Here is a 13,809-nt window from a genome sequence, read left to right as displayed (position 1 = left end):
TATATTGTACCTCCTGTTCGGAAAATTAGGATTCATGCTCACATACCATTTTAAGTTGTTAAGAGAAAGATCCTCAACCAAAACTATCTTATGCAAGGTTATGCAGCTTAACATGCTAACACTTTAAACTAACTTTAAAAACCCACTTTATTTCTTTAAAAAAGTTTGGATTTGTGGAATTGTCTAGATTTCTAATGATCAGAAACAATGCTAAGGTACAAACTCGCATATCTCAGCACTAACATACAGGATTCCCTTCCCAATCACTTGCCAATTTGTAAACTGATTTATTTGCTGCCCTTCTCAAGGTGACTCATATAATAATATCAACACATAATAGCAATAGCACTTAGATTATATACCCCCTCCCCCACAGTTTTTTACAGCACTCTCTGGGCAATTTACAATGTCAGCATTTCCCCACCAAAAATCTGGGTCCCCATTTTACTGACCGTGGAAGAATGGAAGGTTGAATCAACATGAGCCCTGTAACGATTGAACTCCAGACCGTGGTCAGAGTTAGTTTGAAATGCTGCATTCTAACCACTGAGCTACCTGGACTCTTGTTTTCCCTACTATAGTTTGTGGTTTATTATGAGTTTTGTTTATGTTGCTTAAATCAATAGGAATCTAAGCAGCTTATAGAAAAAGCATAATTAACAATAAAGCTCCTAGCGTTACTAATGGTGGCATTCACTGTCCCAGTGCCCCAATTATAAGATCTTTTGTCCTCCTTATCTGTATCATCTGTTGACTTCTTAAAAATACTGAAACTGAATTTAAAAAATAAGCCTAGCATTCTTTCAAAGTGTGCTAAATTTCTGCTTATAAGAAACCTTTAGGAAACTCTGGTTAGGCATGTATATGGGCAGGTCTGCATGACCTCTGTATGAAGCCAGGTGTTTGCTGTAGTCTAAGCCCAAACAGTTGTGAAGGGACGTTTCCAGTGAGTAGAATAGAAGAATAAGTGCTAATACCCTAAAGTAGTTAATAGGAATTGGGCAGATTCCTCCTATGACCAGTCCAGTACGGTTATGTCCATGGCATAACCGTATCAAGAAAAGAGCAAAACAAAAAAAAACCAAAAAACCTGAAAAAACTAAAAATGTCTTTAAACTGGGGATAAAACAAAGGCAATATCATTAAAGCTACTACGTAAGAAATTATTATCAGACCATATTATTTCCATTTTTTTCTTGCTGTGAAACTAAGTCTGCATAGAGAAAGGATGGAGGACCATGCTTGTTAGTTTTGCCTTTAGGAACCTAGCATTAAGTATGTGTGGCATCTTAGAAGATTTAGAATTATTATCAAGTAGGGCTTCTGTGTGTAATTTAGAGAGGGACTGAAAGCAAACAAAAATTATTATTGTTGAACAGCATTAAAAGTTTGATTTAATAGGCACTTTTTATTTAGGCTAGCAGTATTCCTTCTCCCTTATAATACCATCATATTAGCACAATTTAGCAATTCTATTCACCTCATCTAATTTTGTAATACTATTTATTGCATGTATATTGAATTTGTTTTATAATTTATGGCACCCAAATGAAAGTAAGTCTGGCCAAATGGCCGCAAGACTGGTGAGGAGAGCCATTATATTTGCTTGAATCAATAAATCACTTAATGTGCTTTAAGCAGAGTGCCTAAGATGCACTATTATTCCTAAGGTGCAGCAAAGGGCAATGAATCATAGGCTTGAGACTCAGTCCTCAGCAGCTTCTTGGCCTGGTTCAGGTGTCACAGTAAGTGATCATTTTATTTATTTGGATTTGCCTAGCATATTCTGTGAACTCAGCCACTAATGTTGATAACCAAGTATAAGATTGTGCGTTCAATGTACTGAAAACAGAAAAGAACACTTTCCTATCATTTTGCTAGCAGTTTCCAGCAGCCTGGACCTATATATTGTGCCATGCTGCATCTTATTACAGATCATTCCCACTGACTCATTCCATTTTTAAAGTAAAGATTTTCTTTCTATGTTCAATATTTTCCCCACACCAACTAGTTCAAATTGATTCAATCCTCAAAACTGATTTCATCAAAATCTCTGTTCTCCTGCTATCTTTGTTCTTCCCCATCTTCTCACTTTCTCTCTAACCTATTAAAATAATCTTCTTAACTAACTCAGAGGATTCTTCTGTTACATTCCTATTCTAAAAACCTCCCCAAACACTGAAATATGCACTACATGATAACTATGCATCCTATGTGTTGTGTATTGACCCAATTTCTAATGGCAGTTATAAGCTGTTGGCTGGATATGTTTAAATCAAGTCTCTGTTTTCATGTTAGCTACAAGCCTGCACTTTGGGCAGCAAATGGTGCTTTAAATTCATTGGCTGCCACCTAGTGGCAGTCTGGTATAAATAGAAGTTCCTTCAATAAAGAGCTGTTGCTTTAATCTTCGGTCTGATCAATGCCTCATCAAACTCAGTATTTAAGAGTGGCGATGAAGGTGGGATGCTGCTAAGGAAGAGCTGAAGCACTTGAGCCAGAAGTCACTTGGGTGTGAGACCCCACCCTGCCTGCCAGTAAGCCACACTGGAGGCTCCCTGCCAGTAAGCCACACTGGAGGCACAGTCTTCCTGAGGGATCCGTCCCCAGGATTCACAAAGCAGCTCCTTAGCAGCAGAAGGCATCTGACCAAGACCTAGTGAGTGTCAGCTATGGCCAAAGGGGGCAAGCTGAATGAATTTGATGTTTCTCACCCTGAACAATGGAGCTCCTACATCTCCAGGGTGGAGAATTACTTGCGGGCCAACCAGGTGAGAGAAGATGGACTGAAGGCTGCAACCCTGCTCTGTGTGTATGGACAGGTGACCTTTGACATCACAGAGAACCTGATAGCCCCAGCCAGAACCTGATAGCCCTCAGTCACCTACACTAATCTGAAGAGGAGGCTAAAAGAACATTTTGAACCCCGGCTGTCCGTTATTTATTTAATTTAATTTTTATACCACCCTTCTCCCGAAGGACTCAGGGCGGTATACAGGGCAATACAATAAAATACAATATATAAAAGTTAAAAAATATTAAATACTAGAGCCCAATTCAATAAATTAATACAATAGCGTTAAAATACCCCTAAACCCATCAGACCAGGCCGGCTTGTTCAAATAAATATGTTTTTAGGTCACGTCGGAAGGAGCGAAGGTTGGGAGCCATCCGGAGCTCCACCGGTAAACGGTTCCAAAGCTCTGGCGCGCCCACAGAGAACACCCTCCCCCTGGGGGCCGCCAGTCGACACTCTTTGACCGACGGCACCTCTCTGTGGGAGCGCACTGGACAAAGGGAGCTTGATGCCAGCAGCAGGTGCTCCCGTAAGTAACCCGGACCCATGCCATTTAGGGCTTTATAGGTCATAACCAGCACCTTGAATCTTGCCCGGAGGGCAACCAGAAGCCAATGCAGCTCACGGAGTAGAGGTGTTACATGGGAGTATCGGGAAGCCCCCACCACCACTTGCGCGGCTGCATTCTGCACCAGCTGGAGCCTCCGAGTAGTCTTCAAGGGCAGCCCCATGTAGAGAGCATTGCAGTAGTCCAAACGGGAGGTCACGAGTACATGAGTGACTGTGCGCAAGGCATCCCGGTCTAGATAGGGCTGCAACTGATGCACCAGGCGAACCTGGGCGAAGGCCCCCCTAGTCGCAGCTCCTATATGATCTTCCAAGGAGAGCTGTGAATCTAGGAGGACACCCAAGTTGCGAGCCCTATCTACGGGAGGTAATATCTCACCCCCCATAATTAACAATAGAATATTCTGAATTTCCCGAGACGCCAGTTATTGCTTGGTGGCATGCATTCGAACAAAAAGAACAACAGCTTGGAGAGTCAGCAGCTGAATTCATGGCTGCCCTAAGGCAGGCATTCAGACTCTGTGAATTCCCAGATTTAGAGGATCGGCTCAGGAACCAACTCGTATGTGGCCTGAGAAACAGAGACTTACAGCAGAGGCTGTTTGCAAAGGAAGCCTTGACGTTCCAGGACGCATTAAAAGAGGTAATGGCAGAAGAGGCTGCGGGTGGAGCAGTGAAGGCTCTACAACCGCTGAAGACTCCCCCCAGCCAGACAGCTGTTCACGACAAAGCCACAGATAGAACAGATGACCCAGACGAAGATGATGAGATCGACTGGGTGCAGAAGCTACCAAGAAGAAGGCAGCGGCCATCTGACAAGGCAGTCTTCTTCCCTAGCTGTGCCGGCTGCGGAGAACGGCACCAGCAATTGGAGTGCAGGTTCCACGCTGCAGTGTGTCAAGCCTGTGGTAAACAGGGGCACATCGCCATCATCTGTAAAGGTCACCAGATGGAAGCTCAACCCGAATATATTCCCAGGAGAGGTAAATGGGCCGTGGGGCAAAACAGGGTTGGATACTGCTCCAGGAGGAGGAACATTTTTAGAACAGGAGCCCATCGCCCTCTCAAAGAAAAGCTAAGACTCAGGGTCAAGCTACAAGGGGTTCTGTGTTCGATGGAACTGGACACCGGGTCAGCCCTGTCCATAATCTCCTACAAAACTTTTAATTACACCTGCAGACAAGGCGGAAACGAGTCAAACTCAAGCCATCAAACCTTTTGCTGACAGACTTTCAAAATTCCCGCGTAGCGGTTAAAGGCGAAGCTACAGTGAAAGTCAGCTTCAAAGAGTTTGAGGGTTCCCTCAATGTCGTGGTAGTCGAAGGCCAGTGCACCAGTTTGATTGGGCTGGACTGGATTGATGCCCTGGGCATTCATGTAACTGGCATCAACAGCACTCGAACAGCTGACCTGGCAGCTGTGTGCCAGGAATTTGCTGACGTATTCAGTCCCAGCTTAGGCAAATACAAAGAGGCACCTAGCTCCCTCCACCTTGATCCAGCAGTAACACCAATCAGGATCAAGTCTCGCGGAGTGCCTTTTGCCTTAAAACCAAAAATAGATGCAGAGTTAGATAAGCTAATGCAGCAGGGAGTGCTACAACCTGTATATAGCAGTGTGTGGGAAACCCTCATTGTCACACCTGTTAAACCAAATGGAGATGTGTGCATCTGTGCTGATTATAAGTGCACCATTAATAAGGCACTTCAGCAGCATGCGTACTCAATCCCCGTAGTTAGCCACATCCTGGCATCACTACAGGGAGGTCGCTTATTCACTAAGCTGGACCTCTCAGGCATGTCAGCAACTGCCTGTGGATGATGCCACTGCAGAGGCACAAACTATAGTTATAAACAGAGGGGCATTCAGGGTTCACTGCCTGCAGTTTGGGGTAAGTGTCACCCCAGGACTGTTTCAGAGTGTAATGGAACGTACATTCAAGAATATTCCAGGTGTGTGCCCTTACTTTGACGATGTTCTAATCACTGGAGAGCCAGCAGAAATGTTAGCAGAACATCTCAGAGCAGTTCTTCAACACTTCTGCAAAGCGGGGTTGAAGCTTAAAAGAGTGAATTCTATTGAGTTCCTGGGATTCCGGATAGATGCAGCTGGAATCCACCCCACTGACTCAAAGCTTAAAAGAGCAGACTCCCAGACCTAAGTCAAAGGAGGAGCTGCAGGCATTTTTAGGCTTACTTAACTTCTACCATGCATTTCTACCTCATAAAGCAGCATTGGCAGAGCCTCTGCATAGGCTTCTGGATAAAAGGGCACCATGGCTGTGGACTAGCATCCACGAAAAAAGCTTCAAAGCAGTCAAGGCACTGTTATCATCAGACTCAGTATTAATGCACTTCAACAAGAAACTGCCTTTCAGTATTGCATGCGATGCTTCATCGTATGGCATAGTAGCAGTTTTGAGTCATTTAATGGCTGATGGGTGGCAAGTACCCATAGCGTATTATTCAAGAACACTTTCCCCTGCAGAAAGAAATTACGCACAAATTGAGAAGGAGGAGGAGCAATAGTAGCTGGAATAAAGAAATTCCACGATTTCCTTTATGGTCGCCCATTCACCATTTTCACGGATCATAAGCCTCTTCTAGTTCTGTTTACTGTAGACAAGCAAACCCCTCAGATCCTTTCCTCGAGGATGCTGAGATGGTCAATCTTCATGGCAGCCTACAATTATAGGCTAGTACATAAGCCAGGCAAGGAAATGCTCAGCAGACTGCCCCTGCCTCAAACAGATCCCAACCCTGCACCTGCTGCATGTATCCTGGCAATCCAGGATCTTCCTGAGTCTCCCCTTCATGCAGCGGATGCGGCTGCTGAAACAGCCACTGACAAAACACTCAGTCGTGTCCTGAGCTGGGTGTTGAGGGGGTGGCCTGAAACCAGACCAGGCCCAGAATTTCACAGTTTCATCAGAAGACAAGATGAGCTGTCAGCTCACAAGGGCTGCATATTATGGGGAAGTTGGGTAATAGTCCCACACAGATTAAGAACAAGAGTCCTAGAATCTCTGCATGAGGGACATCCTGGAATAGTCAGGATGAAGACACGTGGCCAGGGTTGGATAAGGATATAGAGGCTCAAGTAAAAGATGTCAGCTCTGCCAGGAGACCAGAACTGAAATGCCTCAAGCTCCAGTACATCGCTGGGAGGCCATGTAAACTCCCTGGTCTTTTCATATAGACCAGACATGTCAAACACAAGGTCCGGGACCAGATCCGGCCCGCAAAGTGGTTTCATGTGGCCCATGAAGCCATCCTGGAAACAGTGAGGGAATGGCCCCTGCTGCCTTGGCCCCAGGCCAGGCCAGCCAAGAGCCAGTGTACAATTTCGTGGTGGTCATCTATGGTAAAATACATTCAGTCTTAGCTCCACAAGGCCATCTGGAAACAGCGAGGGACCGGCCCGTGCTGTGTCGGCCCTGCCCCTTGGATGCACACTGGGGAGGTATCACCATTTGTGAGGAATGAAGAAATGCACCATCGCCTGGAAGTGGCCAGCACATGGCCCTGCCTACTTTGGGCAGGCTAGGGTCTAGGCAGCGTTGCACTTCTCTTCAGATTCATGCCACCCAGCTCACCTCTTGACACTGTGAGGAGAGCACCTTGCTGCCTGCCAAAACTGGGTAGGGTGGGGGCTAGGCAGCACTGTGCAGGTAACATCAACTCTCACGCTGCTCATGGCATACCCTCCCCCAGAGACCACCAAGTCGGATATGTGAAGTAGGTGAGGGCCATGTGCTGGCCACTTCCAGGCAATGGTGCATTTCTTCTTTCCTCATGAAGGATGACACTTCCCCACCTGCGTTTCCTGCCTGTTTTTCTTCCTCTCTCCTCAAATATTTTCCCATCGCTCTGTTCTAGGAAGGAAGGAAGGAAGGAAGGAAGGAAGGAAGGAAGGAAGGAAGGAAGGAAGGAAGGAAGGAAGGAAGGAAGGAGAGGGAGGTTCTGAGGAAAGTCCTGCCTTAGTCCTGCCCTGCTGCCCTTTCACCATCCCCTTGCCCCTTCCTCCTGGCATATCCTGGGGGGTCTCCCATCCTATAGCTTAGGGTGCTTTGGATACAAAGCCAGGTTTCCTCACATGGAAAGGGAGTGGGCCTCCCTCTTGACTTTGCCCTCATACCCATCATAAGCATTGTTGCTAAGGAGAGCAAGCACAGCAGCTGGGCGCCCCCTTGGGGAAGTGGGGCTGGGCTTAGTGACATGGGTGCTTGATGGCTGGGCTGGGCATTTATTTATTTATTTATTTATTATTTATTAATTTAATTTATATACCGCCCTTCTCCCGGAGGACTCAGGGCGGTGAACAGGGCAATACATAAAAACTAGATACAAAAATTAAAATTATTAAAACGTGATTAAACAATGCCCATAAAATTAATACAAATTAAAATTGAAGTTCATTTATAAAAATCCCACCCCGTCCCATCAGGCCAGGCCAGCTTGTTTAAAGAGATGGGTTTTAAGATCGCGCCGGAAGGAGCAGAGATCGGGCGCCATCCGGAGCTCGACCGGAAGATGGTTCCATAAATCCGGTGCACCCACAGAGAACGCCCTCCCCCTGGGGGCCACCAGTCGGCATTCTTTGACCGGTGGCACCCTGAGGAGGCCCTCTCTGTGGGAGCGTACTGGGTGGAGGGAAGTTGACGCCGGCTGCAGGTGCTCCCCAAGGTATTCCGGACCCATGCCATGAAGGGCTTTGTAGGTCATTACCAACATCTTGAACCTCACCCGGAAGACAACTGGTAGCCAATGCAGCTCGCGGAGCAAAGGTGTGACATGGGAGTATCGGGAAACTCCCAATACAACGCTCGCGGCTGCATTCTGTACCAGTTGGAGCCTCCGAGTGGTCTTCAAGGGTAGCCCCATGTAGAGAGCGTTGCAGTAATCAAGACGAGAGGTCACGAGCGCATGAGTGACCGTACATAAGGCATCCCGGTCTAGATAGGGCTGCAACTGGCGCACCAGGCGAACCTGGGCGAAGGCCCCCCTAGTCACAGCTACAATATGGTCTTCTAAGGAGAGCTGTGAATCTAGGAGGACTCCCAAGTTGCGAGCCCTATCTACAGGAGGTAATGACTCACCCCCCATAGTCTTGTCAGGGTTGAGTCGAAGCCTGTTCCTCCCCATCCAGACCCAGACCGCCTCCAGGCACCGGGACATCACGTCGAGGGCATCACTGAGGTGGTTTTGGGTCGAAATGAAAAGTTGGGTATCATCAGCATACTGATGATACCCAACTCCAAAACCACGAATGATCTCACCCAGCGGTTTCATGTAGATGTTGAACAGGAGAGGCGAGAGGACCAACCCCTGAGGGACTCCACAAACGAGAGGCCTCGCGGTCGACCTCTGCCCCCCTGCCAACACCGACTGCGAGTGTCCCAGGAGATAGGAGGAGAACCACTGAAGAACCGTGCCTCCCACTCCCAATCCCCTGAGACGCCGCAGCAGGATACCATGGTCGATGGTATCGAAAGCCGCTGAGAGGTCTAATAGGACTAGGACAGAGGAATATCCCTTGTCCCGAGCCCTCCAGAGATCATTCACCAGCGCGACCAATGCCGTCTCCGTGCTGTACCCGGGCCTGAAGCCCGATTGGTACGGGTCTAGATAATCCGCTTCATCCAGGACCAGAGGGAGCTGATGCGCCACCACACTCTCAACAACCTTCGCAAGAAAGTGAAGGTTAGAGACCGGACGAAAGTTATTCAACACAGCCGGGTCCAAGGCAGGCTTCTTGAGGAGAGGTCTTACCACCGCCTCTTTCAAGGCGGCGGGAAAACTACCCTCACTCAAAGAGGCAGATATAACCGCCTGGAACCAGCCTCGTGTCCCCTCCCGGGCTGCATAAACCAGCCAGGAAGGGCACGGGTCCAATAAACATGTGGTGGAGCTCAGCCTCCCCATGATCCTGTCCACTTCCTCCGGAGTTACAGGATCGAACTCCTCCCAGGTAACATTAACAAGACCGCTCGTGTCCTGATCGTCCGATACTGCCCAGTCGGAGTCCAAACCGGTCCGAATCCGAGCGATTTTGTCTGACAGATGTTGACTAAATTCCTCGGCACGCCCCTGCAAGGGTTCCTCACTCACCTCCTGATTAAGGAGGGAGCGGGTCACCCTAAACAGGGCGGCCGGGCGATTATCTGCGGACGCGATGAGGGCAGCGAAGTAGTTAGACCTCGCCACCCTCATCGCTGCGAGATAAGACCTAATATGGGTTCTTAGTCGCAATCGGTCGGATTCAGATCGGCTGGATCTCCAAACGCTCTCTAGGCCCCGTCTCCGACGCTTCATCTCCCGGAGCTCCGCGGAGAACCATGGAGCCCATTGGGATCTGCGCCGGGTCAGGGGCCGCAAGGGTACAACTTGGTCAAGTGCCTCCGTGGCCGTCCTTTCCCAGGCTTCCACTAAGGCATTCGCCGAGCTGTGAGCTGAGGAGGCAGGTGGGGACCCCAGTGCTGCCTGGAATCTCTCAGGGTCCATTAAGCGCCTGGGGCGGAACCATCTGGTTGGCTCAACAACCCCACGGTGGGGAGTGGCAAAACGGAAGACCAGCCGCAGGAGATGATGATCGGTCCATGACAGGGGCATAACAATTGGGGAGCCCCCACCAAGATCATCTAACCACCGACCAGATAAGAAAACTAAGTCAAGGGTGTGGCCTCCCTCATGAGTCGGTCCATGAATTACCTGCGTCAGGTCCATGGCCGTCATGGAAGCCATGAACTCCCGAGCTAACTCAGATGCTCCTCCCAGGGATGGTAGATTGAAGTCTCCCAAAACCATAAGTTTGGGAAACTCCAGCCCTGAGAGGATATCGAGAAGCTCAGGCAGGGCTGCTGCTACGCGACTAGGCGAAAGGTACACCAGCAGCAAGCCCAACTGCGCCCTAGGACCAAACCTCAATAAGAGAGATTCACACCCGACTATCTGAGGAACGGTGGCCTCCTGCGGACATAAGGTCTCCCTCATAACCACAGCCACTCCCCTACCTCTACCCTGAGTCCGAGGCCGGTGTAGCACCCGGAAGCCTGGTGGGCAAAGATCAACCAGGGGGATACCACCCTCTGGGCCCAACCAGGTTTCCGTGATGCAGGCCAGGTCCGCATGCTCACCCTCGACCAGATCCCGGACGAGAGGAGCCTTGTTAGCAACGGACCTGGCATTCAGGTACACCAGCCGGAGCTCAGGTGGCTGCACATCCCCGCTCCCAGAACCTTGGGTCGAAGACAGAGGGTCGGAGCGCCTCACCGCTTGTAAATAGCGGAGAAGCCCTCCCAAAGGTCGATACGGCCCTCTGATCTTACACCTGCTGCCATTCCCTATCGTCGTGGGAATTGGCAATCCCACGACCCGCTCCAGAGCTCCGGAGATAACCGACCCCGGCTCCCCCTCAACGCAATCTATCTTGGGCCTGGCCTGAACAACAGTTGGCGGATTACCCCCCGTCTCCAACCAACCACAACCCTCCCCCCTCCCTAACCCTACAAAAAATTTGGCTAAAAAAGTAATCAGGGGCCTCTTATTAAATTTATATCTTAGGCCCCTGTTCCTGCCCGGCCATCTCTCAGGGTCCCAGCAATCGGGCCCGTCATCAAGAGGCAGATTAAAAGGTAAGGTGGGTCGCACCCAGGATGGGGGGGCACCCCTGAGGGCGAGTAAAACCGTGCTGGAGTACCTCAGAACCATGATAATAATTGGGTAATACAGCAAAAACAGACCCAGATCAAAATAAATAAAATTGGAGGATCTTAAAATGGAAGGAGAATATCCAGACTGCAGACCCAGCTCCTCTGCCACTAGAGCTGGGTAACCCCGGGACAATTTGACCTCCGCGCCACCATCCAGCACCCCCCTGCATGACCTGAGAGGAACAGTGAGGCTCCTCCAGTGGACCATGCCTTGGCACTTGCCCTGGTCCCATCTTCTACCAGAGACCCTCAGATCTGTTCCACTCCTGCCCAGGCCCCCATAGGCACCCTTGATGTGAATGATGTAGAGCTGGCCATGCCCACCCAGTAGGCCACATGCACTCCAGCCACGCCCACACAATAGACCGCACCCACCATGGCCACGCACACACACCCTGAGGGCAACCACAATGCTGATGCGGCCCTCAATGAAATTGAGTTTGACACTCCTGATATAGACTATGCAGGACCCTTCCAAGGAGAGGTGTTCTTCATTGTTGTAGACAGTTACTCTAAGTGACTAGAGGTAGCACCTGTCCCAACTATGACTACTGCCAGGACCATCCAGGAACTGTGCAGAATCTTTGCCATGCAAGGCTTGCCTGATGTGATTGTGTCGGACAATGGGGCACAATTCACTGCAGCTGAGTCCCAGTCCTTCTTACGGACCAACATGATCAGACATGCTACTTCAGCCCCCTTTTATTCTGCTTCAAATGGTCAAGCAGAACATATGGTCAGGATAACCAAGGAGTCGTTAAAGAGACTAACAACTGGTGATTGGCATCATCGGCTGGCAGACTTTTTGCTCTGCCAGCACACAACTCCATGTACCCCAATGGGCTGCAGCCCAACGGAACTGAGATGGGGACATCAGCTGACCACAAAGCTGGACCATCTCCATCCTGACTGGGCAGCTACAGAAACAACGCAACCCAAGCCCCCACAGAATCTGAAATTGAGTGAGAAAGTTGGGTGAAAAACTACGGACAGGGGGCACCCTAGGTGATAGCTGTGGTTTGTAAAGTGTCAGGGCCACAGTCGTATGAAGTGGCCCTGGAAGATGGTTGTGTGGTTCGGCGCCACATTACACCAACTGCGACAGTGGCAGGCTAATCAAACCCTGGCCGTTGACAGAGAGGAGAGCCGGGACCTGCCTGGTAACCTCCACATACCTGAGTCTCCTAAGTCTTGTGAGACTAGCAGGAAGATGCATGGTGACTTAGCCACGTCTGAGTCACCACAGACCCTTGAGACTATGTCCCCTGAATGGGAATTGTTAGCAGACTTGTTCCCCAGACTGTCAGACTGTACTGCATTTGAAGAAACAGGCACCAATCAACCTGACAGTACTGTATAGGACAGCACCGGTCTACCCAGCCAGAACATTCAGAAAGGTATCGGTGTACCTGAGGCAAGTGGGTCTAGGGACCCCAGTCTATCTGACCCATCTAAAGAGCTTATAGATCGGGGGTCTCCAACAACACTACGGCGATCAGAGTGGGCGTAAAACCCGCCTGCTTACTTACAAGATTATATTCATTATTTGTGATATGTTGATTTATCTAGGGCAGTGAAGGCAAACCTTTTAGAGACTGAGTGCCCAAACCGCAACCCAAAACCCACTTGTGTATCATCAGGTGCTGGGTGGGCATGGCCCATTGGGTGGGTGTGGCCCATTGGGTGGGCATGGCTGTGGTGGTAACGGCAGACTGGGTAGGACTAAAAAGTTCAATCAATCAATTCCAACTTTACGAGATCTTTTTTTTCCCATGAGAAGTTGAAATTGATTGAACTTTTTTTTTGCCCATGGAGGCAGAGTCCTAAAGCGAAAATGTTTTATAAAACCCAGCTGAAGGCCTAGCACTGGGGCAACGGTGTGCGTGCCCACAGAGAGGGCTCTGCGTGCCACCTGTGGCATGCATGCCATAGGTTCGCCACCACAAATCTAGGGGGAAGGAGTGTTGTGTATTGACCCAATTTCTAATGGCAGTTACAAGCTGTTAGCTGAATTTGTTTAAATCAAGTCTCTGTTTTCATGTTAGCTACAAGCCTGCACTTTGGGTGGCAAATGGTGCTTTAAATTCATTGGCTGCCACCTAGTGGCAGTCTGGTATAAATAGAAGCCAAGGGGCTTCAATAAAGAGCTGTTGCTTTAACCTTCAGTCTGATCAATGCCTCATCGAACTCAGTATTTAGCACTATGTTAGTGCATGTTGTGAGAAATCAGGCAATACAAGAAAGGGTTCATGGATTATACTCAACTATAATGTGGTTTGAGAGAGTATATATGTCTATCAGCCCCCACTTGTGTTCCCTATTACTATAAAATAGTATTGTGGGAATCTAGTAGCATGTGGTTTTTTTCCTTTTCCTTTTTTGGCCCATTTCGGTAGAGTAATTTGTCTTCAGAGATGTCCCTATTCTATTGCCATCCTTAAAATCTCCCCAACTGCTTCAAAAGAGGTAAAAAAAGAATAGGTTCTGCCCTCTTTGGGACACCTCTGCACTATTATTATTGAAAGCTTCTTGAAGTTTTTTCAAGTTACCCTCCATTGGCTTAGTGGAATATGGAAAGACACCAATAACCCCAAGGGAGGGAGGGAGGGACCTCCTGATAACCAGTTTCTGTGGTGACCTGTCATTATTGTTAGGATGTTTTTTCTAACAACCAACTAGAAGCTGTCTTCCTGTAATGTAAATGATAAAAAATGTTTGCCTTCATGATCAGAAA

At 48.7% G+C, this 13,809-nt stretch overlaps 1 protein-coding gene across 8 annotated transcripts in view; it reads right to left on the bottom strand.

Moving 5' to 3' along the window:
- Positions 1-13,809, bottom strand: part of PCGF2 (polycomb group ring finger 2) — an 84,049-nt gene that overhangs the window by 19,929 nt on the left and 50,311 nt on the right. The window lies entirely within an intron of this gene.

The sequence above is a fragment of the Vipera ursinii genome, assembly GCF_947247035.1.
Source record: "Vipera ursinii genome assembly, chromosome: Z".
NCBI classification, from domain to species: Eukaryota; Metazoa; Chordata; class Lepidosauria; order Squamata; family Viperidae; genus Vipera; species Vipera ursinii.
This window is presented reverse-complemented; position numbering and strand designations above follow the sequence as displayed.